General features: G+C 39.7%; 1 protein-coding gene across 7 annotated transcripts in view; it reads right to left on the bottom strand.

Annotated features, from left to right (window-relative positions):
- LOC138751912 (leucine-rich repeat-containing protein 4C-like) overlaps positions 1–24,239 on the bottom strand; it is a 568,103-nt gene that overhangs the window by 466,172 nt on the left and 77,692 nt on the right. The window contains exon 1 of one of the 7 annotated variants that reach the window (XM_069914874.1): positions 11,744–11,826. The exons of the other annotated variants lie outside the window; for them this stretch is intronic. The gene's annotated coding sequence lies outside the window, so the exon portion shown is untranslated. Of the gene's footprint in view, positions 1–11,743; positions 11,827–24,239 lie in introns of those variants that run through there. 7 annotated transcript variants of the gene reach the window in all.

Here is a 24,239-nt window from a genome sequence, read left to right as displayed (position 1 = left end):
ATGGAAGAGTTCAAACTTAACTATCTTACTTCAATGCACATATTAGCTGCAATAAGATGGATGAGTTGACAACATAGATAGCAACATATGAATATGAGTTAACAGTTATTATGCAGCCATAACTGCATGGTGACATGCATTGGCTCCTCAATATTCCAGGTTACATGATTTTCCAAAAGAAGAAACCAAAAGGGAAAGATAAAGGGGAAACATTGTTAATAATAGAGCTATGGAGAGTCATGCAGCATGGAACAGACCCTTTGGCCCAACTCATCCATACTAACCAATTTGGTAGTCTGGACTAGTTCCATTTACTTGCCCTCGACCCATATCCTCTTGGCCCAACCTCTCCATAAATCTGTCCAAATGTCTTCTCAAGGTACATGTGAGTTACTGACAGAAATGCAGAATTGCTTTGTGCTGAAATTCCGAATATACTGTATATACAGGTAGACACTGATGTACATTATGTATGTGTATAATATATATATTAATAATTGTTGCCAAAACAACCCAGCAGCACTGCCACTTGCAGACCCATGAAGAGTGGGGAATGGAGTCACAGTGCTCCCCTGCAGAGTCCAATCCCCCAGTCTGACTTTAAACAATCTGTTAAAGGAAGCAATGGTGGTTTATTTTAAATTCCTGCGACCACGTGGTCTGGGCCCAAAATGGCTGTGCCTGTGTTCAGCAGCAGCCACAAGGGTATGCAGACTCCAATGAAGCAGAGGACTTGCGCAGAGCACCAACACACCAACAAATAGGAAGAAGTCGAGATGACCCATGACACAGTGACTATGGCGGCAGACCAGCAAGAGGTTCTGAAGTTGGCGTACACCTAGTCAGTGGGCTGCTGGTGACTCGAGGAGAGAAACCCTTGCAGGCTACAGGTGATTGCAATCAAGGGACTCGCACCAGGCTGCAGACTGCTGGAAACTGGCTTGAGAATGGCTGAAATGGTAACCAGATATTGGATATGCATATACACCCCAAAAGGAAAACAGCAGATGTTATAGATTATACATGAATTACCCAGTTGGTCTTCACTTTTAGGTTTCCAAACTAATTTAAAAGCATGACACACATAAACAATATGCAATGAAGGTGAACTTTACAACCATCACATTTTCTCATGCAAATAGGACAACTTAATTTAGAGTTGACAGCTAAACCTCAAGGATGAGGTGAGTGCTGATCATGAGACAATAAGTTATCTGGGTGCCCTACCAATTACTATGGATCCCAATCTGAAGTTTATGTTGAATCTTCCAGCTGGGAAACATTAAACATCAATATCACCTATCCCAGTGGGAGATTAATGCTCTGAACAATCTTAAAACCTCCACTGAAGAAATAATTTCAATTCTGCAAACTCCAGATTTTATGGGCCAAAAGTCCTTCTACCGTGCTGTATCATTAATTAATACAAGTTCAGGAAATAAAAGTGTTTATGCCTGCTTTGTCTTAGAATACCAAAGAAATAGCACTGGGACTAGAATGTATATGAAGCAAAGCTCAAGTGATAATTGTAATGAGAGAGATTATGGTTGCAATGCAACTAGCAATGCCTTACTGATTGATTAGACTTGGCTGCCAGCAGGAGGCTGACACACAATATGCAAGATTTGTGATGGAGTCTTGCAGCCTCATGGCATGCCTATTGGTGCTGTTTACACCAACTTTAAAGTAAAGAGCCTTTTCCTTCATCCATGTGTTTTCTAAGAACTCACATACAAATACAAGATGAATCAGTAATGGGTTAAATAAGATTTGAACATATGCTAAGAGTAAAACTGAAGTCATAGCAGATGGCAACTCTGCCAATCATGAATGGCCATTAAGAAAATAAATCAGATGATGGGATACAGTGGCAGCTACATCAGATAACAGCACATTTACTTCCTTTTCTGTCTGTCTACAGTGGAATGATTAAATATTCTCTCCAAGACAAAAAGGTCTGCAGACACTGTGATTGGAGTAAAAACAGTGCTGGAAAAACTCAGCAGGTCAAAGAGTGTACTTGAGACAGCAAGGATAAAGACCCATAACCAATGTTTCAGGCTCGAGCCCTTCATCAAGATATGAACAAAATGTAGACAGGCACCTGAACAAAATGGTGGCGGAGAGGGGAGGCAAAGGAGACCCCTGCTGATAAAATCAGTTTTAGCCCATTGATTATTTGTAGGCTTATTCACCACAAGTTGTAACCGGACAAAATAGATCAAAGCAATGCAAAATCGTTTCCATCTTGAGAGGCTTGAGTTCGCATAAAAGATCTGTGTCTTAAAAGAAAAGATGCAAACAAAGCCTGCACCACATTCCTGGCACTTGTTCCTTGTATTGCTGTTAGTTTAAGTGGCCAAATATCTGCAACTGCAAAAGCATTGTCCTGGAGATCCCCATAATCAGAAACTGACCTGGTCCAGTCACCAGTGTCAGATGAAATATGATGTCAGGAGGCCAGTCATTAGGAAGATGACCTGCCCACTTTGAATGGAAATTAAGGAAGAACAATAAACTATAAATCCACTGTGGCACGTGGGGGTAATTGAGGAAAATCGTGTTGTTCCTAATCACCAGGATCTACTCATATTATTTTCTCTACAAATTATGCAACACAGAATCAAGCATGCTAAACAATTCTTCTTTTAAAATCTTGACATGCTTTGAGAATCTTTTTGGGTATAACTTTCAGCATAATTGTGCCTTTCCTGTTTAGTTTCCACAGTTCCCACCCCTCTCCCACAAACGGTTCCAATGAAGCTAATGGATAGGGTTAATGGTTGGCTATGTTGATGAGAAGGATTTCAGATGCCTTGAAAGATGACAGGAAGAAATTCACCCCAGCTTCCCATTGTACTCTCTGACCATAAGTGACACCTGTCAAGGATAGTTGGCTGATCAGAGCAGCACCGGTAGGAGCACAAATGCTGTTGCCCTAAGAGGCGACAGCAGAATCATACTCCCTTGAACTATTGACCTCACATTTGAGGAAGAGGTTTCTGGAGTGCTCCTGGACATGCCGGAATCCATATATATAATAGGCCTGGTCTGAGACTGCATGGGTCAAATCATTGGGATTTAACATTGATGCATTTAAGGTGGGTTCTGTCTTAAGATGCATTGGATGCAGTGACCATTGGATTGAGAGTGGATTAGCACATTTACACAAGACTGATCGCTATTTCCATGCTAGAAAATATGGGGTCCTGGTTCGAGGTGGTCATGTACAGTGGTGGACTGGGACAGAGCTCACTTTGCCTATATTAAGTGTTGGTACGACATGAAATAGCACAGATACATTTTAGAGGAGACTCCAGAATTTACTCCTGTGCATGATCACCAATGGAGGGAGAAGGAAGGGCGTCAATAATTCAGTGAAGACTTGCATCCCACTCTCGCCAGCGAAAATTTACAGTGGCCTGCACATGTTCGCAGAAGAAAATCCACATGGTCACAGGAAGAACATGTAGACTTCAAGGAAACAAGTCAAGAACTCAAGTCATTAACAATGCACCAAAATTGCACATTTTGGGCATCAGGAATATTTGGTATGGGCCCCTGCCATGATTGCACTATTTCAGTAGGTGTTTATGGACAATTTTGTTTGTTTGACTGCATTCTCCTACCCTCCCCTCACATCTCCCCAACAGAAATTCCAGGAACAAACCATGGCAGTGTAGGTCAGCACAAGCTATTATCAAGATACATGTCCCACAAGCTAAAGTATTTTATACAAGCCATCTAATAACAAATAAGATTTCAGTATTTGATTAAAGATGTTGTGATACTAATAGTTTCAAGCTGGTATTAAGTTGTCCATTAAAAAACATATTTGAAGCTCCATATAAATTTTGGAGAGCATTAATCTTTGACTAATCAACATGAATATTAGTCAGTTCTGAAAAATGGTAAAATATTTTGAAACCAATGTGATACTTCCTTGTCCAAAATAAATTAAATATTAATTGGCAGTAGTTCTCTGGTTAGAGCATTTTATGGGGTATGTGAAATAGAGAATTGATAAATGGTAGTGTTTGAAGGCCATTTTAGAACAACCGATAGCAAATTCAAGCTGTTTTTCTACAGCCAACAACATTGGAATCTGCACATTGCTTCATTCAAAAAAAAAATGACAGGAGTAGTACCCAAGAGTCTTGATTATACATCCTCAGAGCAATAAATTGCCCACAAGAGATTTTCTGTAGTTTGACTAAATAATTCATTGTGATCATAACCAGAGAGGAAAATGAAATATTATTCTCTTAAGGTGTGGAACTTTGATAATAAGGATATTTATTTCAAGCAAAGGAACAAAATAAACAGCGAGTACAAGACCATTCTGGGAATTTTTGGTAACCGGACAATAGGGTCATCGGTCATTCTGTGTTGCTAAAGTAATGTTGTCATTAATCTCTCTGAATTTGTCATAGTTACTCAATAAGCAATAAAATGGGTCAAGAAATATATGCAAGAAAAAAAAACTCATGCAGAGCTGATAATAGTAATTCATAGGACATAGTTTCTTGTATGTGGTACAATACCTGAGCACCATACCATATATGGAGGAAACTGACATGCAAACAGCATGAGAGCCCTGTCATGGGATCAGATCATAGAATAAAATAACCATTTCCAGAAAACCTACCAGACACAACACTAACCATCCAAAAAATTTGTGCAAGACAAAACACCTTAGGCAGCAACAATGAACCCTTAAGAACATCCATCGAGGGTTGTCAGGGCAATGGATAAGTTTCTATATATCACATTTAAAACCTGGTTTTACGTTATTTCCTTTTCAGTGGAAAAGTGTGCTCATGCTGAACACAAGTGGAAGAGGACTGCAGACAGATGTGAAGTGTGACCCATAAGACATAGGAGCAGAAAGAGGCTGTTCAGCCCATCGAGTCTGCCCACCATTTAATCATGAGCTGATCCATTTTCCCACTCAGCCCCACTTGCCCAGCCTTCTTCCCATAACTCTTGATGCCCAACCTTCAGTCACAAAATGCTGAAAGAATTAAATTAATATCTTTTGCCAAATACATTTTTTTTTCAATCTGTGACTTTCAAATCTGAAAAGTGCAACAATTTGTCACATCCACTGGATACAAGACTTTGACTGCAGATGCAAATTTGAGTTAACTGTGGATCTAAGCAAGTGGTTCTCAACCTTTTTTTTCCCACACTCACGTACCATCTAAGTAATTTCTTATTAACCGCAGAGCACCTAAGGTATATATGGACTAAAGCTGAGATTTTCCATTCTTAAGTCTAAAAGTCATATCTTATTCCTTTTAGCTAACATGCAAAATGTTTCAGTAAATATTCAATCACTCCCGTGTAACTATTGGATCCCGACATCATTCAGGAGAAAAAGAAATCTCTGTAATATTGGGGCTATGTTGTCAACAAGGACAAAAGATTCTGAAGATTCTGAGATAAATTGCCAGATAGAGTTTTAAAATATACAGCAAGATAGTGAAAGAACCCCTCAACTTCAACCATAAGTCTCACCTTTGACTGCCAATATTTAAAATAGCGCATAAAATTCAATTAATACAGCATAACAACCAACTGCAAACAAGTTGTTTGTTTCTTTTAAATCCTCAGCTTCTGAGAATCCAGTCTATTTGAATATTCAAGATAATAGCCATACACTTGAACAACCTCAGATACAGCATAGAGTATTATTTCTTATGATAATTTACAGGATTTTCATCAGAATTTATTGTCATGAACAAGTCATGTGTTTTTTTTTGCAGCATCACAGTGCAGATATTCAGATCATGAGCCATCAAACAAAATATAGATTGATCATTCAGGAATCTGATGGCAGCGGAGAAGCTGTCCCTGTGCCACTGAGTGCTCATCTTCAGGCTCCTGTACCTCCTTCATGATGGTAGTAGAGGGAAGAGGGCATGGCCTGGGTGGTGGGGTCTTTGAAGATTGAGGCTGATTTTTTTAAGATATCTTTGATAGAGTGAAGTCTGATGCCTGTGATGTTGCCAGCCGAGTTAACAATCCTCAGGAGTTTTTTTCTTGTCCTGAGAATTGGCACCGCCCTACCGGATGGTGATGCAACAAGCCAGAATGCTCTCCACGGTGCGCCTGGAGAGTCTTCGGTGACATACTGAATCTCCTCAGACACCTCACAAAGTATAGCCGCTGGTGAGCCTTCTTTGTGATTGCATCAACATGGAGGGTCCAGGACAGATCCTCGGAGATGTTGATACCCAGGAATTTGAAGTTCTTGACCTTCTACATTACTGAGCCCTCAATGAGGACTGGGTCGTGTTCCACTGACGCACTCCGAAAGTCCACAATCATCTCCTTGGTTTTTCTGATGTTGAGTGCGAGGTTGTGGTCATTACACCAGTCAACGAGCTGATCTATCTCCCTCCCGTATGCTTCCTCATTGCCATTTGTGATTCTGCCAACAACTGTGGTGTCATCAGCAAATTGTAGATGGCATTGGAATTCTGCCTCGCCTCACAGTCATGGGTATATAATGAGTAAAGCAGTGGGCTAAGCATGCATCCTTGGGATGTGCCCGTGTTGATAATCAGTGAGGAAGAGATGCTGTTTCCAATTCGTACTGATTGTGATCTTCTGACAAGAAAGTCAAGGATCAAGTTGCGGAGTAGGGGGGGGGGGGGGCGGAGCGGGGGTACAGAGGCCGAGAGTTTGTAGCTCCTTGGCCAGCACACAGATCTGATGTATTGTAAGTGGATATTGTGTTTACCTTTAGTTTTGTATCTAATAGTAATGGCACTTGCTGGCCTTCTTGGAGAAAAGCAGTCTTAACATTTTAAACACCTGACAAATTAAATTGGTGCAGGCAATACAAATCTTGTTTGACATTAATCCTGATTTTTCATTGACTAGGTTATAAAATGGAGTTTCATGTAGCATGTAGTCAGATCATCTTGGCAAGTTGAGAGCTGTTGAAAAAAAGGACTGGTAGAAATAATAGACAGTGGCTCTTTAGGAGCTAAAACGGCTGATAATGTATTTGATTCTCTTAAAACACTCAACCAAAACAAATGTTACTTTAGACAGAGCAACAGCTGCAAGAGGATGAGCTCTACTAGGGTCTTCACTTAAACAGCCAGACTACGTGAAGACCTCAACAGAGACCAGCTCTAAAAGTTGTCCCACTGCTCTTCATGGCGGGAGACTCAAACAGCCTCTGACAACCAAGTCCAACTCCTGGCCTTCATGTGTGGCATCGTTGTTATGCCCGGCAGAGGTATTCTCACTGATATTAGAAGGGGCAAAGGCAGGCTACTGGCACCATGAAACCATTCACTCCGGGCAGATGGGGCTCGTTAACCATTGATTGTAACTCTTCTAGGAAAGTGAAAACTCCAATTTCAAACTGCTGCTGCCTTGTGGCTATACCGGCTCACGGGAAAGACTTTGGGAATAAACTCTGAGGAAAAAATCCAGTTAGAGTCCAGAAGGCGGCTGACAGCTGTGGCCAGCACCAGCTTGGCAACTCCTGCGATGCTGCAGGCACCAAACTATCGATTTTCGTCTTTCCTTTGGACCTATCATTAGCATGGAGAGGAGGAGGGGTTCCCACTGCATGGGTAACAGATGGATCTCCCCGTCATCTCTGATTACACCAGCTACTACCAGAGGTGAAGTACCCATGGTCAACAATGACTGACGGAGGCCACAAAATAAAAAAATCGATACCATGTAAAAGTCCAAGCTCTCAATGCTCTGAATGGGGACTTACTACCCGGTCCCAGGCACCCACCCATCAGAGCCCCTGATGCCTTGAATGTTGCAGGTGTTACTGTCATCAAAAGTAGTATGCATGTAAATGTCGGCTCCTTGAATTTTACCCTAAAAATTGGTCCACAAAATTCGACTATTGCACACACACACACACACACACACACACACACACACACACACACACACACACATATATACATATATACATACACATATATACATATGTATATACAGACACACATATATACACACACAAATATATATATACACACACACACACATATATATACACACACACATATATATATATACATACACACACATATATATATAAAAACACACAAATATATACATATATATATATACACACATATACACATATATATATACACACACACACTTATATACATACACACACACATATAAACACACACACACACATATATATATATATACACATATATATACTTTATATATATATATATTATATATATTTGTATATATATAGATTTATATTTATATATATATTTATGTGTGTGTGTGTGTGTGTGTGTGTGTGTGTGTGTAATAGTTGAATTTTGTGGACAAATTTTTAGGGAAAAATTCAGGGAGCCGACATTTACATGCATATATATATATTTATGTATATGGTAAGAGTTAAATGGCAAGACTTACAATTCATTCAAATACAACTTAATTCATCCAAAAACTTATGCACTATTTAAGAAACACAGTAGACAAGAAAAAAATATTTAAATAAAAATCTAATACATGGATGAAAGATGTCTTTAGTTTTTACTCCTTCAGATTGGAGTCATGTGACATTCTATGACTGTTAAGATGGAATGGTTCATTGAATTACTTGTTTACAGAATGAGTCTGATGCAGACTGTCAAGTGAAAACCTGGCTCTATGGGATACCAAATGAAGGAATCCTTAAAGCCATCAATGAAATGATGAGGAATTATGTACCTGCCTTCACTGTAAGCACTGAAAATACGATGTATGGAATGGCCACCAAAGTCTGGAATGCATACCACGTCCTTAAAATCTGTACTGATTCAATGGTTCCAAGTCAAGGACAATATTAACTAGCCAGATATTAGTGCACATTTTATATGTCAAGTTAAGTTTATTTGCCATCTGATTGCATAAGAACAACCTGACGAGATAGCATTCTCTGATCCTCGGTCCAAAACAAGCAGTTAGACGTTACACACATAAAGGCAAACAATACATATGTATGATAAGTATTCATATGTATAAATAAATATTATTTTGTGAATATGAATGTCTATGATGGTTAGTGTAACCAGCTCCTTTGGTCAATCAGCATTCTCACTGTCCGTGGGAAGAAGCTGTTCCTCAGCCTGGTGATGCTGGTTCTGATCCTCCTGTATCTTTTTCCCGATGGGAACAGCTGAAAGATTCTGTGTGCAGGTTGGAAATGATTTTGCGCGGCGTCTTCAGACAATGATCCTGGTAGATCACATCAATGATGGGGAGGGAAACAACATGATTCTCTCTACCACTCTTACGGTCCTGAGGATTGACCTCCAATGCATTTCTCTGCAGCAACTGTGTCACACCACGACGCAGCCAGCCAGGAAGTTCCTGATAGAGCTCCTGTAAAAGGTTGACATGGGTTGCTAGTAGCCATCCCTGCTTCAGTCTGCTCAGAAAGTGCAGTCGCTGACATGAGATATGTGACCAGGATAGGTCGCCAGGGAACTTGTGCTTTTTTAAGCTCTCCACTACAGAGTTGCTGATGTGTAATGGAGGCTGGTTGTTCCTGGTCCTCCAAAAGTCCATGATCATCTCCTTTGTCTTGCTCACATTGAGACTCAGGTTGCTACTCTCAGACTATATCGTGAGATTTTCCACCTCCTCTCAGAAGTGCACCTCATCATTGTTGCTGATGTGGCCATCTACTCTTGTGTCATCTGCAAACTTGATGACACTGTGGGAGCTGGATCTGATGATACAGCCATGGATTAGTAGCATGACAGGAGCAGGCTCAGCACACATACCTGCGGTGGACCAGTACTCAGCATGACAGTGCTCAACATTCTGCTACAGACCCAGACAGATTGTGGTCATTCTGTAAGGAAGTCCAGAATCCAATTGCAAAGAGGGGTGTTAGCTTCATGACACCCTGTACAGACGTTTCATACAGACATTAAAAACCAAGAGGATGGCAAGGGCAAGATTAGGTCCAGTCAAGTATAAAGGGGAGAATTTATGCCTGGAACCAGAGGAAATTAGCAAGGTGCTAAACAAGTACTCTGCATTGATATTCACCAAGGGAAGGATATGGGTGACAATGGAGGGGTATATGGATGACAATGGAATTTTGATATTAAGATGAGAGAGTTAGATCATTTGAAGAACATTAAAGCAGTAAAGTCCCCAGGTCTGATGTGATCTGTTTCAAGATAGTGAGGGAGGGAAGGAAGAGAAGAGAGTGCTCAGGCCCTTTATCTGAGTTGTTTTTATCTTCTTTAGCCAGAGGCAAGTCTCCAGAAGATTGAAGAATAATCGGTTGTTCTTTTGCTTAAAAAGAGCAATCTGGATAATCAAAAAAATTATTGGCCAGTGAGCAGAGAGCATCATAGAAAGACATGTCTGTTGGTGGCTTAAATTGGTCAGGATCGTAGAGTCAAAACACTGTGCATTTGTTTCAAAGGATTGAATTCAACTGCACATTTAGCAATGTAATGAATTTCTTTAATGCCAATTGTTACTACATTTCTTTCCAAGTTCAAACTGGATAATAGAAGTTAAACATTACTTTGAAGTATGCAATTACAGTTCAATGTTTTTGATAAACAAATCTTTCATCCAAAGCTCTTGACTAATTTGAATTGAGCAGATTACATAAACTGAACACAATTAACTATTGTAAATTTGGTTAATGGTGCAGGTGATACATCTGCTCCTTTGATCTTTGATTCTCTGATGATCATTCTGTCAGAAGATTTCCTTATGGAATATAAATGGTGGTGGAGAAGAAACTATTTTGTTATTGAGAAGGACTTCATTTAATTACCATTTCCACATTAATTAAAAATCTCAGGTGATCAATCCGCATCTTTCTTAGATTTCATTTAATAGCTACACTTGTAGAAGTTGGCATGGAATATCTCAGTAAACAGTTTATCTGCTAAGATGTTTGTGCAATAGGGAAAGCAAGGAAATGAGTGTTAAGCTCCGCTACAGTTTTTGAGACTTTTTTCCCCCCTTGACATTAATGATGGGAAGGAAAACTGTTGAATTTTGCAAACAATTATTTTTCTTTTCCAGAGTGAAAAGAATATTCAATAATGCCATAAAAGCAAAACAGTAGGTTATTTCAATACTCAATCAGCAATTAAATTGGTCTTCAAATGTTAAAAAAAAATGTTGTTCCATGGGTAATTTAGTTCTGAAAAGGTATAATATATTTGAAACAGGATATTCCTACAATATAGTCATGCTTAATACAGGTACACAATCCTTTATCCAGACATCTAAAATCCGGAAAGCTCCAAAATCCGGCAAGTGGGGAGAGAGATGGCAGTGCGAGTCGGGCGGGCGGGAGACCGGCAGCGTGAGTTGGACGGATGAGGTGGGGGTGACACCGGCATCGCGAATTGGGCGGGCAAGTGGTGGGATGAGACCGGCAGCGTGACTGGAAGGGGTGGGGGTGGATACGGCAGCTCAATTCGGGTGGGCTTAAATCTGTTTTTCTGAAATCCGGAAAAATCCGAAATTCGGAATACGCTGTCCCCCAAGGGTTCCGGATAAGGCTTCCTTCCACATGTGGGGAAATCTATCAATCATACCTTCCATTTTGTGCAGAAAGGACTGAGATGGACAGTTGACACACTATATCGATTGACGCTTAGCATTTTACCATGGTATCCCCCAACTCTGCAGGCCATACGGCTATTACTCCATCAAATTATCTTCAGAGCAAACATTTAAAAAAAAAATTTGGAGTGACTTTTACCAGTAAGTGTTAAATTATTGCAGTTGATGCTTGATTCTGTGCCACTGTACAGGTGTTGGAACTTGTTCAGATTTAATTCACACAACTGAGGAGTCATGGAATAAATTGATCTCCTTTCTAAAATTGAACATGGAAAGGAATTTATATTGCATGTTTGGAGAAATATCAAAATTAAAACACTGTGGTAAATAGCAATAAAATAAACAACATTTGTGAAAATTATAATATTTTTAAAATTCAGTCCTATTTTTCATGGGGGTGGATAATTTGTTTTCAATATTTTAAATCATATTGTCAGAATAAATTCTCGCTAAAACCAAGCAGTTTTCCACTGAACACATCCTCATATGAAGAACACAATGTGAACAACCAAAACCCTGCCCCATGAGTCTTGCTGTTTTGTAATCTCTTGATATCCATCTGAATTCTTAGCTGGTTAGCAAACATGTAAAAAGATACCTCCAGCCATCAGCTGGCAATTTGCTTGACATCCATCATCTTATTCCCCGAGTCATAATGAAAATGCACAGCTCAGCGAAGAACTGTTCTGATAATGGTCACCAGGGTAATGTGACCATTTGTCAAACTGTATCAAAACTGCAAACGCGGTGCCAATTCGGGTGCTGAAGATAACTGATGACAATGTTTTCCATTTTGAATAGGGTAAAAAAAAATCAACATGCTTCATGACACAATTATCACACCTGGTTCCAGAGCTTTAATGATCTGGGAGGTAGCTGAAGAAATGATTTTGACCATGAGATTTTATCTTTCTTGATGGATGCCAGAGAGAACAAGACAGCACTAAAGTCATGCAATAAAATAACTTTAACCAAAAAAGTCACCAAAGCCTCTGATTCTTTCCATCAGCCATCCTCAGGCCACATAAAGCTGCATACAGGAACATCATGGTCAAAGAGCCAGCGAAAGGTACAGAACAGAAACAAGTCCTCTTGCCCACAAACTTTTGCTGACCATCCATCACCACTGGCACTTTAGACTGCAATATCCCATATTCTCAACAAGTCCTTTCCAGAGTCAGCCACTTAGCTGGACATCAGAGAATCAGAATTTATTGTCATGAACAAGTCATGAAATTCAGTGTTTTGCGCAGCATTATAGTTGGACACTTGCAAAAACAGCTGGACACAGTGACACAGTGCTAATCATTTTATTCCATCGCTGCAAGGAAAATTATAATAGAGCACAAGAGTAAGAGAGTGTCAGAGTAAGACAGACTCCAACGGTAAGACAGAAGCAACTTATAATAGGCAAAATAAATCTGTACATTTTTGGATTATGTGATGAAGCCTATGGCATCACAAAGAGAATGTACACAGACAGCACTGGAGACTGAACAATGGTCACTGGAGTGGTTCTGCCAGCTACATTATAATGCCACCCTATCCTGGAGGCTTCACCCAGTTTGGCAATAAAATCAATTTTTTTCATTTAAGATAAATCCTGGCAGGTCATGAAAAAAAATAGCCAGGGAAAATACAACAGAACATACATTAGAACATCTTTTGGCCTACTACTGGTCTACTTTCAGTCTGCTTTGCAAAAAACAGCTGGACACAGTGACATGTAACCTTCTGTGTGCAGATATACCAAGTATGAGTCCGTGCACACATGCTAATGCGTATTCAAATCCATGTTGTGTGTGCATATTTGTGACCTTTGTGCAGGTGTGTGCAGATGCCTGCATGTGTGCGCAGGTTAGGTGTGGGTACACATACTTCTGAAGCATGCATGCAATTTCATGTTTGTGTCGACATGTCCAACATTTTATATGCATACACATGCCTTTTTGTGTGCATGTGTTCATGTAATTCTGCGCCCACATGTACAGGTGTCCACGAGCTTCTGTATGCAGGGAATCAACGATATGATTGCGTTCAATTTCAGATTTAACAAGGAGCAACTAAAGTCAGATGTGTTGGTAGTCAGTAGTAAAGGGAATTACAGTGGCATGAGAGACAAACTAGCCAAAACAGATTGGAAGGGGGAACTATTAGGGAAGACAGCAGAGCAGCAATGGATGCAGTTTCTGCAAGGAATGAGGAGGGTGCAGGATGAATACATACTTTTAAAAGAAAGAGGAAATATTCCAATGGAAAAATGTCACAATGTTTTTAAAAATGAAGAAAGTAACTAAAAAACTCATCAGGAGGGAAAAGATGATTATGAAAGCAGGCTATCAAATAATATCAAAGAGGATATAAAAAGCTTCTTTAAGTATTATAAAAGTAAAAGAGAGGTGAGAGAAGATATAGGGCCACTAGAAATAACACTAGAGAAATAATAATGGGAGACAAGGAGGAATCCTCACACAGGGTAACCTTAAGGTAAAAATTACATGTTGAATCGGTGATAAATGCTGGTATTTATTTCAAGAGTAGAATATAATGACAGGAAGGTGATATTGATGCATTATAAAGTACTCCTAGAACGCTTCCACCAGCGTTGTCTCCGCTCCATCCTCAACATCCATTGGAGCGCTTACACCCCTAACGTCGAAGTACTCGAGATGGCAGAGGTCGACAGCATCGAGTCCACGCTGCTGAAGATCCAGCTGCGCTGGATGGGTCACGTCTCCAGAATGGAGGACCATCGCCTTCCCAAGATCGTGTTATATGGCGAGCTCTCCACTGGCCACCGTGACAGAGGTGCACCAAAGAAAAGGTACAAGGACTGCCTAAAGAAATCTCTTGGTGCCTGCCACATTGACCACCGCCAGTGGGCTGATAACGCCTCAAACCGTGCATCTTGGCGCCTCACAGTTCGGCGGGCAGCAACCTCCTTTGAAGAAGACCGCAGAGCCCACCTCACTGACAAAAGGCAAAGGAGGAAAAACCCAACACCCAACCCCAACCAACCAATTTTCCCTTGCAACCGCTGCAATCGTGTCTGCCTGTCCCGCATCGGACTTGTCAGCCACAAACGAGCCTGCAGCTGACGTGGACTTTTTACCCCCTCCATAAATCTTCGTCCGTGAAGCCAAGCCAAAGAAGAAAGTACTAGAGAGACTTCACTTTAAATATTATGAGCAGTTTTGGGCTCCTCATTTAAGAATGGATGTGATGACATTGGAAAGGGTTCCGAGGAATTCACAAGGATGATTTTGGGAATAAAAGGATTATCCAATAAGGAGCATTTCACAGATTTTGGCCAGTACTTGTTGGAATTTAGGAGAATGAGGGTTGAAAGGGATGGACCGAGTAGATGTTAAAAGGTTAAAAGGTTGTTTCTCATGGTGGGAGGGTCTAAGACAAGAGGGCACAAATTCAGGACTGAAGGGCATCCACTTAGAACAGAGATTCAGAGTAATTTCCTAAGCCAAAGGGTAGCAAAACTGTGGAATTTATTGCCTCTGACAGTTATGAAGGCCAGGCCATTAAGTGCATTTAAGACAGAGATTAATAGGTTCTTGATTAGCCAGGGCATCAAAAATTATGGAAAAAAGGAGGCTGGGCAGTGGGGCTGAATGGGAAAATGGATCAGCTCATGATTAAATGGTGGGGCAAACTGATTGAGTAGCCTAGTTCTGCTCCTATGTCATATGGTCTAATGTGAAAGAAATGCTGGTTTAATTTATTTGATTTAATCCATGCATTTGTCACAATGTGCAGTAAAATCTGTTGTACATGATTATACTGTTTTATACACAAATAGCAGACACATGAGCACAGTTCTTGCCTTATGCCTTCTGATTTTCCCTGCAATCTCTGCTTGAACCTTGCCCATCCCTTAATCTTATCTCAGCCTCCCACTTTGTGTGTGTGAGTGAGAAAGAGAGAAAGAGAGAGAGGTGGCGGGGGGTGGGGGGGGGGGTGATGGGGTGAGGTACCAATGCATGTATCATTTACATGTACTTGTCTTACTTCTCCAAGTGTTTGCATCAAGTCATTCCTTAAATAAATCATTTATATCTGCTTCTACCATTGTATGCTGTTAAAAATTCTACATATCCATCGATGGCTGCATAAACTGTCCTGTTTCTTTATTTGATTTGGTAATCATAGCCTTTTGTTTATTTTCTCTTGTTCTGTATTTACATGCAAATGGAAACAGGCACAACCATCCAAATATTTTGCTTCATTTGGTTTTGGTTTTGGAGTCTGAATCCAGAAATACCCCAAGCAGGATTATTTTATTATAAAATATCATTTTAGTTAATTTTAGTTAAAAATAAAGAACAAGGATCCTCACATCAAATGTGTAATTTTCACAGTATATGTATCCAAGAAAATGGTGTAAGGCTGCAAAATGAAAACATCTTCTTTCCATTAACATTATGGTCTTAATTATCAAAGCTCTGGCAGTCAGCATCACGTGCCAATAATTTCCAGTGGATTGTACAGCAATCCTTCCCACCAGCATTTTCCTCTTGTATAATATTCGGTAAATTTCCACCGTTTGCTACAATTTGTAAACTTCCGGCTATCATTATATTGTGATTTTTATTTTATTCACTTGTGTATATATTGTTATAAATAGATTGCTGAAGTGTCCAGGCCTAAAGTGTCAACAGATTGAATCCATTTTAAATTGTTGAATGTGGTGGAGTTTGAATGACCTGGAAGTTTTTAATCAGACCAGGAATCATAGTCCTGACTTCATAAAATGTCCAAACATGATTCTGATATTTTCCTTTTCTTTCTTTACCCCTCCAAATCCTCTCTCCCTCACCTAAGCAACCGATGTCTATATTTTGCACATGGATTCCTACAAGTATCTTGACTTTCTCATACACAGTATAAATTTGAGAAACAGAATTACACTTTCTGAATGGGCACATTACAGCTAGCAGGAATCAAATCTGTAGTCACCAATTTCAAATAACCAATCTTTCCAGCTTGCTCCTTATTACCAATTCAGATAACCATCAACAGCTGATGACATTTTCTTAATTTTACTCTCTCCTCAGATTTTGCCTTTTTCACATTATCAGCAAGTTCTGACGCAGTTAGCACCACACTACTACAGCTCTGCTGACCTGGTTCAAATCTGGTGCTGTTTGTAACAAGTTTGTACTTTCTCCCCTTGTTTGCGTGGGCTTCTTCTGGGTGCTCTGGCTTCCTCTAACCCTTCAAAAGTGTACAGGGATATAAGGTTAATTGGAGTATTTGAAGAGTACTAGCTTGTTGGCTGGAGGGACCTGTAACCATGCTGTATCTCTAATTTCTGCTCTGTTTAATCTTTCTCTACCCATATTCATCTTCTACTAACATCTCCTCCTGACAGATCAATAAATCATCCCACCATTTGGATCATTCGGGCCCTCACGACCAGATTGCAAAAGTTTTCTCCCCAAGCCATGAGGTTTCTGAACTCTGTGGACACAGGGCTAGCATATGTAAAATGATATTTATAAGTGATATGTTATTTATAAACAAGTTTCTGATGTAACGTAGCCATGTAAATAACCAGCTCCACACTCCAGAGAAATGCCATCTCTTTTTCACTGTACACTGCTATGGTATGATCGACAAATAAATGCGACTTGATTCTCCAACCAGGGACTTCAAGCATATACAGTCATTTCCTTTACCTCCTTTATCGCTGACCTTTCCCTGCTACTTAAAACATGTTTCATTTTTAATTTTTCCTTGTTCTGATGAAACATCATTGATCCATAATGTTAACACTCTTTTTCTCCTCACAGAGACTCACTGAGTATTTCCAGCAATTGTTTTTTTCTTAATTTCAATTTTCCAACATTTGCAGTTCTTTGGTTTTTACAATTCCTTAACATGGAAGAAATTTTCATATTAATTTCTGAATTCAAAAAGACGAGGGCTCATGAAGAATGAAAAGCATTCTGTGGCAAACATTTAAATTAAGTTTGGCTTTTATCAATAATTATTTACTAATCATATTGGTGAAATGTAGTTCTGCAAAACTGAAAACAAGCAAGATTTCACTGAACACTTAATGATACCACACTGACAATCTGAATGCTGCAGTGACTTGTTAAAAAAATATTGACTTAAATCATCGATTTTTTTTTAAATTGCAGTTTTCAAAAATACATACTTGTTATTGACAGAGCATTTACTGATAACTTTGGAAGTTTATTTTCTGTTTCATTTCTTTCCCTTGCCAATTCAACCACAAATATTGAAAAAAAATCCTCCACATTGTAATGATATGGCTGTATGTGCTGGCTGGCCTGCCCTCTGGGGGTCTCGCTACCTAAGCTCCTCCCTTGATCCTTCCCATGTGACCCTTGGCCATAAAGATTGAGTGCCCGCTCATTTTCCTAGCTTAGACCCAGGCCAGCAGTCTCTTGCTTAATAAAGCCTATCGTTCCCCTCAGTCTTCTGTCTGCATCATTATTGGGCTACCGATAGCGCCCATCACACATGAATATTTTTATGAATAAGTATCAATTGTGATTGCTAGCAGTATATTTAACTGTGCAGGCAGAAGGATTGAAAACAACTCCAACCCAACATTCAAGCATGTTGTTTTCCAAATATTATTGCATGTAAACAAAGGAGGAGCAATGACATTAGCTTACTTTTTAAACTTTTTTTTACCCCAGAGCAATCGTATCTCTACCTAAAATCAACATATTTAATCAGAATGTATGCCATCCCAGTTTCTCTGAATCAATACCAACTCACCAAATACATTTACAAAGTGATCCATTGCACAAGATTACCTACCCTCTCAGCCCCAACCTCGCGGCACTGTCCAAGGAGAAATTTTAGTCGGATTAATTTAAATTTTTACATTTTATATGAAGGCCATTTATTTCCACTTGCTCTTAATGGTTTCAAAGCTATTGAAAAAACACAGAGAAATGCTGGAGGTACTCAGCAGGTCTTACAGCGTCCATAGGAGGTAAAGATATATTACTTACGTTTCAGGCCTGAGCCCTTCTTCAAGGTATCAGCAAAAAAAAAATGAAGGTGTCTAAATAATGACTGAAGAATGACAGGGGGTGGAGTCCAGACCAACAGCCAAAAGGTGTTAATTGGATATGATGGAAGGAAAGGTGAAAATTGATTTTGGCTCTGTGAAAGGATACAGAGGGATGGGGGGAAGAGAGAGAGTGAGCTGGGGAACAGGCAATGGTTGGGGGGGGAGGTTTAATTAAAAACCAGAGAAGTCGATATTAATTCTATCTGGCTGGAGGGTGCCCAGATGGAAGATTGGGTGTTGTTCCTCCGATTTGCGGGTGGTCTCAGTCTGTAAGTGCATGTGACCATGAACAGACATGTCAACGAGGGAATGGGATGGCAAATTGAAATGGGTGGCCACTGGGAGATCCTTGCTATTGCGGAAGACAGAGCTGAGGTGTGATCTCCCAGTCTGTGCCCAGTCTCTCTGATGTAGAGGAGACCACAGCGGGAGCACCGGATGTAATAGACAGAGAGGGAAATACTTTCAATCTACAAATTGACATTAACAGAAACTTGCATTTTTACACCATTTACCATAAGGTGAACAAATGTGCACAAAGCAGTGATAGGAAAAAGATCATTGTCAAAACCACATAATCAGAATCTTCAAATATTTCTGAATAATTCTAGCGAAGGGTCATTGACCTAAAGTGTTCATTCCAACAAATGGGGCCTATCCTGGTGAATATTCCCAACATCTTCTATTTCTAGTTCATATATAATTCCTGATTTCCAGCATCTACTCTGCTTTTATTTTCCCCTTTCTGTTGAATAATATTTCAAACGAAACCCCTCTGAAACCCAGCCTTGTTTCTAATACTTATTGAGTTTAAATAGACACATTTAAAATCCTCCAAATAACTACATTTATGCTTCTTCCACTGCATGTCCCTCCCTCACAAAGTCACAAAACATTTTTATTTAAAATTTAGTCATGCAGCATGGTCACAGGCCATGTCGGCCCAGTGTCTGTGCTGTCCAATTTACAGTTAATTAACCTACATCCCTGGTATGTTTTGAACACCTCAATACTCAAGAAAATCTTTGAAATTCACTTTGCTTTAAAGCATTCCAGGCATTATTCCTTCCCTAAGATGCTTTTTAAAAAAAAAATGAAGATTTAAAAAATGTCACATTGCAAGAAATAATCATTTCTGGATCAGACAAATTTCATGATGAAATATATCTGACATTCTGTTGCCTCTTCTAGTAAACACTTCAACATTTATTTTAAAACATTCTGATTATCACAAAATTTGGGCACACATCATCAATAATCAAGAAAGGTAGATACATTAAATATCTAATGCTACAAGAAAATTATGCCCAGGTTTCTCATTGCCTGCAAGATGGTTCACTTATTGAGAGAGTATGTTGAAATGTATACATTCACCATGCATGATTTTCAAAGTATTAAAATATAGCTCAATATTTGTTCAACAATCTGTCTAGAACACAAAGTTATTTTTTTCCTGATAAATCAACCTTGTGTATTAAACATCACATTCCCATGTGGTGTAATAAGATGGCTGGCATCTTTCTTCCAGGTATCTCTGATGTATCCTGATTAAAGTAGCTTTCCTGCTACTTTTGATCAACTTAGTGGGCTGGTAATAATTTGATCCTTCCACATGATAGCATCGCACCTTCCCATTCTGCAAAGCCTTGGCATTTAGCATTGAGAAATTTTCTATCAGGTTTGCATTAGAAAATGTGTCAAACTAAATTTGTTGTGGGGCTGCTTCAAGAAATATGGATTTCTAGAGTGTGACAGATGCTTCAGCCAGACACTTAACGCAATCCAAGATTGAACAACAGAAGTATCTTCATGATTACCACACTTTCGCTGATCAACCTATCTAAACAAATCCTACTTAATTAAGAAAGGCTTCTGAGAAAGTAAACAGTATTTTTTTCTCTCCCATACTGATGGAAGTACTGTTGAAGGCCTTATCATACCCTTATTTCCTATTTAAATCTATCACTTGGCAACATGTCATAGCTGAGATTATTGTGATATTGAACTACAGGATTGAAATGCTGTAGTGTGGATTGTGGCAGGTAATATGGCCTCTCCATCTGGAACCAGTGGGAGTGTGGATTGTGAAGGGTAATGCAGCCTCTCTGTCTAGAATGTGATGGGAATGTGAATTGGAAATGGTCATGTGACCTCTCCGGCTGGAGCCTCATTGGAAATCACCTCACCTGTCAATCAAGGATTAGAGGTGCCTACCTGTGAAGCTGATGCTTGATTGACCCTTGCAGCTGATGTGTGATTTGTCCTCCAGTGCCAATCAATGATTAGATCTGCCCACAGGTGAGGCTGACACATGATTGGTCCTCACAAGTCATGTAGAGGGGTCCTGGATTGAAAAAGCAGTATGTGTAGTCTCTCTCTGTTTCTGCTGCCTCCAAACCATCTGTGAAGTCCAAGCTGCAGGTCACAGAGGGCCAACTGCAATGGGCCAGTCCTGGATTCCAAACCATGGTTGATACTGGAGACCTGGTTTATATGTATATACTTGTTAGTTGTGGCCATTCTGGAGCTCCAGACTGAAGACGGGTCATCCCAGATCCAAAGCAGGGATGACACTGGAGACAAGTTTTATGTGTATGTACTCATTTATTTGTTACATGGTATACTGTGCCTGTGGGTGGTGGATACTGAATAAGTTTAACCCTCGTTACTTTGTATACTGTGCCTGCATGTGTAGATCTTTGAGTTTGTGTCCATTTTGTGAATTCCCCTTGTATAAATAAAGACATCTGTTTGTTTATAACATGAGTCCAGGCTTGATTCTCTTTGAACCCGTCAAACCTACTCTGAACACAATAAATGGACATACCAAGAAGGATTGAGAATTATAAATTACACCACAAATTATAATCCTTGTTCAGAAAGGCATCTTGGATGACATGTCAAGTTAGTTTCAAGGACTGGTTCCATGCTGTATAACTTTATAACACTCTAAATTAACGTGAGTAATTTTTCCAAGTCTGGGGATTTTTTTCAAACTTAAAATATTACTAATATAAAAGGTTATGTATATGAATAGGCAGATAATTGTCATGGGTGGACATTCAACACGTGGATAATGAAAATTCAATCCAGGCTACCTTTGTCCCTGACACTTCAGCCAATATAATTTATTTGATAATGTTATCGCAGTAGGCAATCTAAACTTCTTCCCAAACCAGGGCCTAGTATGATTCCCATTCGACAAAGTGATGCCTCACCCCTTCCTTTACAGTTTAACTTTTTTTTAACTGGAGAGGGTGAAGAAAAGGCCTTAAAGTCCTTTAAACATGCTAGGATTTGTTATTACAGTCACAGAGTCCAGACACATGATCAAGTACCTATAATATACTAATCCTATTTTCCAGCATTTGTTCTTAACTTTAAAATCCCTCTACATTTCCCACCTCTTATCTTAAATCTATTCCCTATGGTTGTTGCAAAAATCTTACTCACTACCTTCTCAATCTATGCCTTTCATAATTTTGTAAAGCTCAGTCAGGATCTTTCCATTGTACAATACACCTGAAGTCACATGTGCAAACTGAATAGAGTAACTGTCTATTTCATGCACTTTCCACAAAAAAATCCAAGTCTTTATCTGTAACCAGAAGACAATCAAATTATTTTTTATATTTCATGAAGAATTCTTGCTGGAGGATCAAGAAAGAAGAAGAAGAAAAAAAAAACAATTAACACATGGGAGATGTCCCAATGTATGCACATTGGTATTGACTGTATTGACTGACTAATAAATAGGGTTAACTAGAAGTTAGCATGCATGTAAACAAATTAATGGAAAAGCTTCTGGTTGATTTATTTGCTGAAAAAAAAATGTAGAATGCTCTGACAATTAAAATGGTTATCAGCCCTTTATAAATTTACTTACTTGGAAGGCATCAGGCCCTGGGGGCAGCATACCTGGCAGAGTACTGGAAATCTGTGCCAACCAACCAGCTGGCTTATTCATGGACATCCTAAATCTCTCATTAATGGAATCAGAGAATCCCAACTGCTTCAAAAGGGCATCAATCATATTGGTACTCAAGAAGAAGAGTGAGTTGCCTCAATAATCACTTATATGTGATAAAATGCTTTGAGAAGTTGGTCATGGCTAGAATGAACATATATCCAAGACTTGGACCCACTGCTATTTGCCTACCGCCACAATCGCTCCACAGCAGATACAATCTCACTGGCTCTCCAATCAGCCCTGGACCACCTAGACAACAACAACATGCACATTAGGCAGCTTTGTATCGACTACACCTCAGTTTGTTGTACCATCATCCCCTTAGTACTGGTTAGCAAGCTCCAAAACCTGAGTCTCTGCAACTGGATTCTTGACTTGCTCATTAGAAGACAACAGTCAGTGCGGATTGGTAACAACATCTTCTCTTCACTGACAATCAACATAGGCGCACCTCAAGGGTATGTGCTCAGCCCACGGCTCCACTCTTTCTACACCCATGACTATGTGGCTAGGCACAATTCAAATGCCTCATACAAATTTGCCGATGACACGGCAGTCATCAACAGATCACAGATGGAAATGAGGAAGCATATAGGAGTGAGAAAGATCAGCTAGTCGAGTGATGTTACCAACAACAACATTGCATTTAACATTAGTGAAACGAAGGATCTGATTGTGGACTTCAGGAAGGAGAAACTAGGGAACACAAACCAGCCCTCATTGAGGTGTCAACAGTTGAAGGATTAAGAACTTCAAATTCCTGAGTGTTAATATCTCAGAAGATCTATCGTGGGGCTTTCAGCCAATTCAATCATGATCAATATTCACCAGCGGCTATACTTTGCTTGGAGTTTGATCACCAAAGACACTTGCAAATTTCTACTGGTGTACCTTGGAGAGCATTCTGACAGGTTGTATCACTGTCTGGTATGGGGGTGCCAATGCACAGGACAGGAAGAGGCTACAGAGAGTTTTGAACTCAGACAGTGCCATCATGGGTATCAGCCTTCACTCCATTCAGGACATCTAAAAGAGGTGGTGTCTCAAAAAAGCAGCCTCCATCATCAAGGACCCTCACCACCCAGGTCATGCCCTCTTCTCACTGCTACTGCCATCAGGAAGGAGGTACAGGAGCCTGAAGACTAACATCCAATGGTATAAAAACAGCTTCTTCCTCTCCGCCATCAGATTTCAAAATGAACAAGATGCCACAGACTACCTCACTTTTCCTCTTCTTTTGCACTGATTTATTTATTTAAAAACAAAATAATTGATAGCATTATTTGCTCCATGATGCTGCTGCAAAGCAATTAATTTCATGACACTTGTTCATGACAATAAATTGTGATTTTCATTCTGCTTGTTTTACAACGTCACTTTTGATATCGACTGTGTTAATCGCAACTCCGAAGGCGTAAGAGTATGTGATTCGGGGTGAGTGAGGGAACTCTGACACCTGTTTAATCGGAGGTGATTTCTTTAAGGGAAAGGATTAAAATATAGTAACGCTTACAGTTTCAGAAGGACATAAAAGGAGTAGTGGCCCTTTTCAGTTGTTTCACCATGGGTGTTGTGTCCAATGCGCATTCTTCA

Source organism: Narcine bancroftii, chromosome 1, assembly GCF_036971445.1.
Source record: "Narcine bancroftii isolate sNarBan1 chromosome 1, sNarBan1.hap1, whole genome shotgun sequence".
Classification (NCBI taxonomy): Eukaryota; Metazoa; Chordata; class Chondrichthyes; order Torpediniformes; family Narcinidae; genus Narcine; species Narcine bancroftii.
This window is presented reverse-complemented; position numbering and strand designations above follow the sequence as displayed.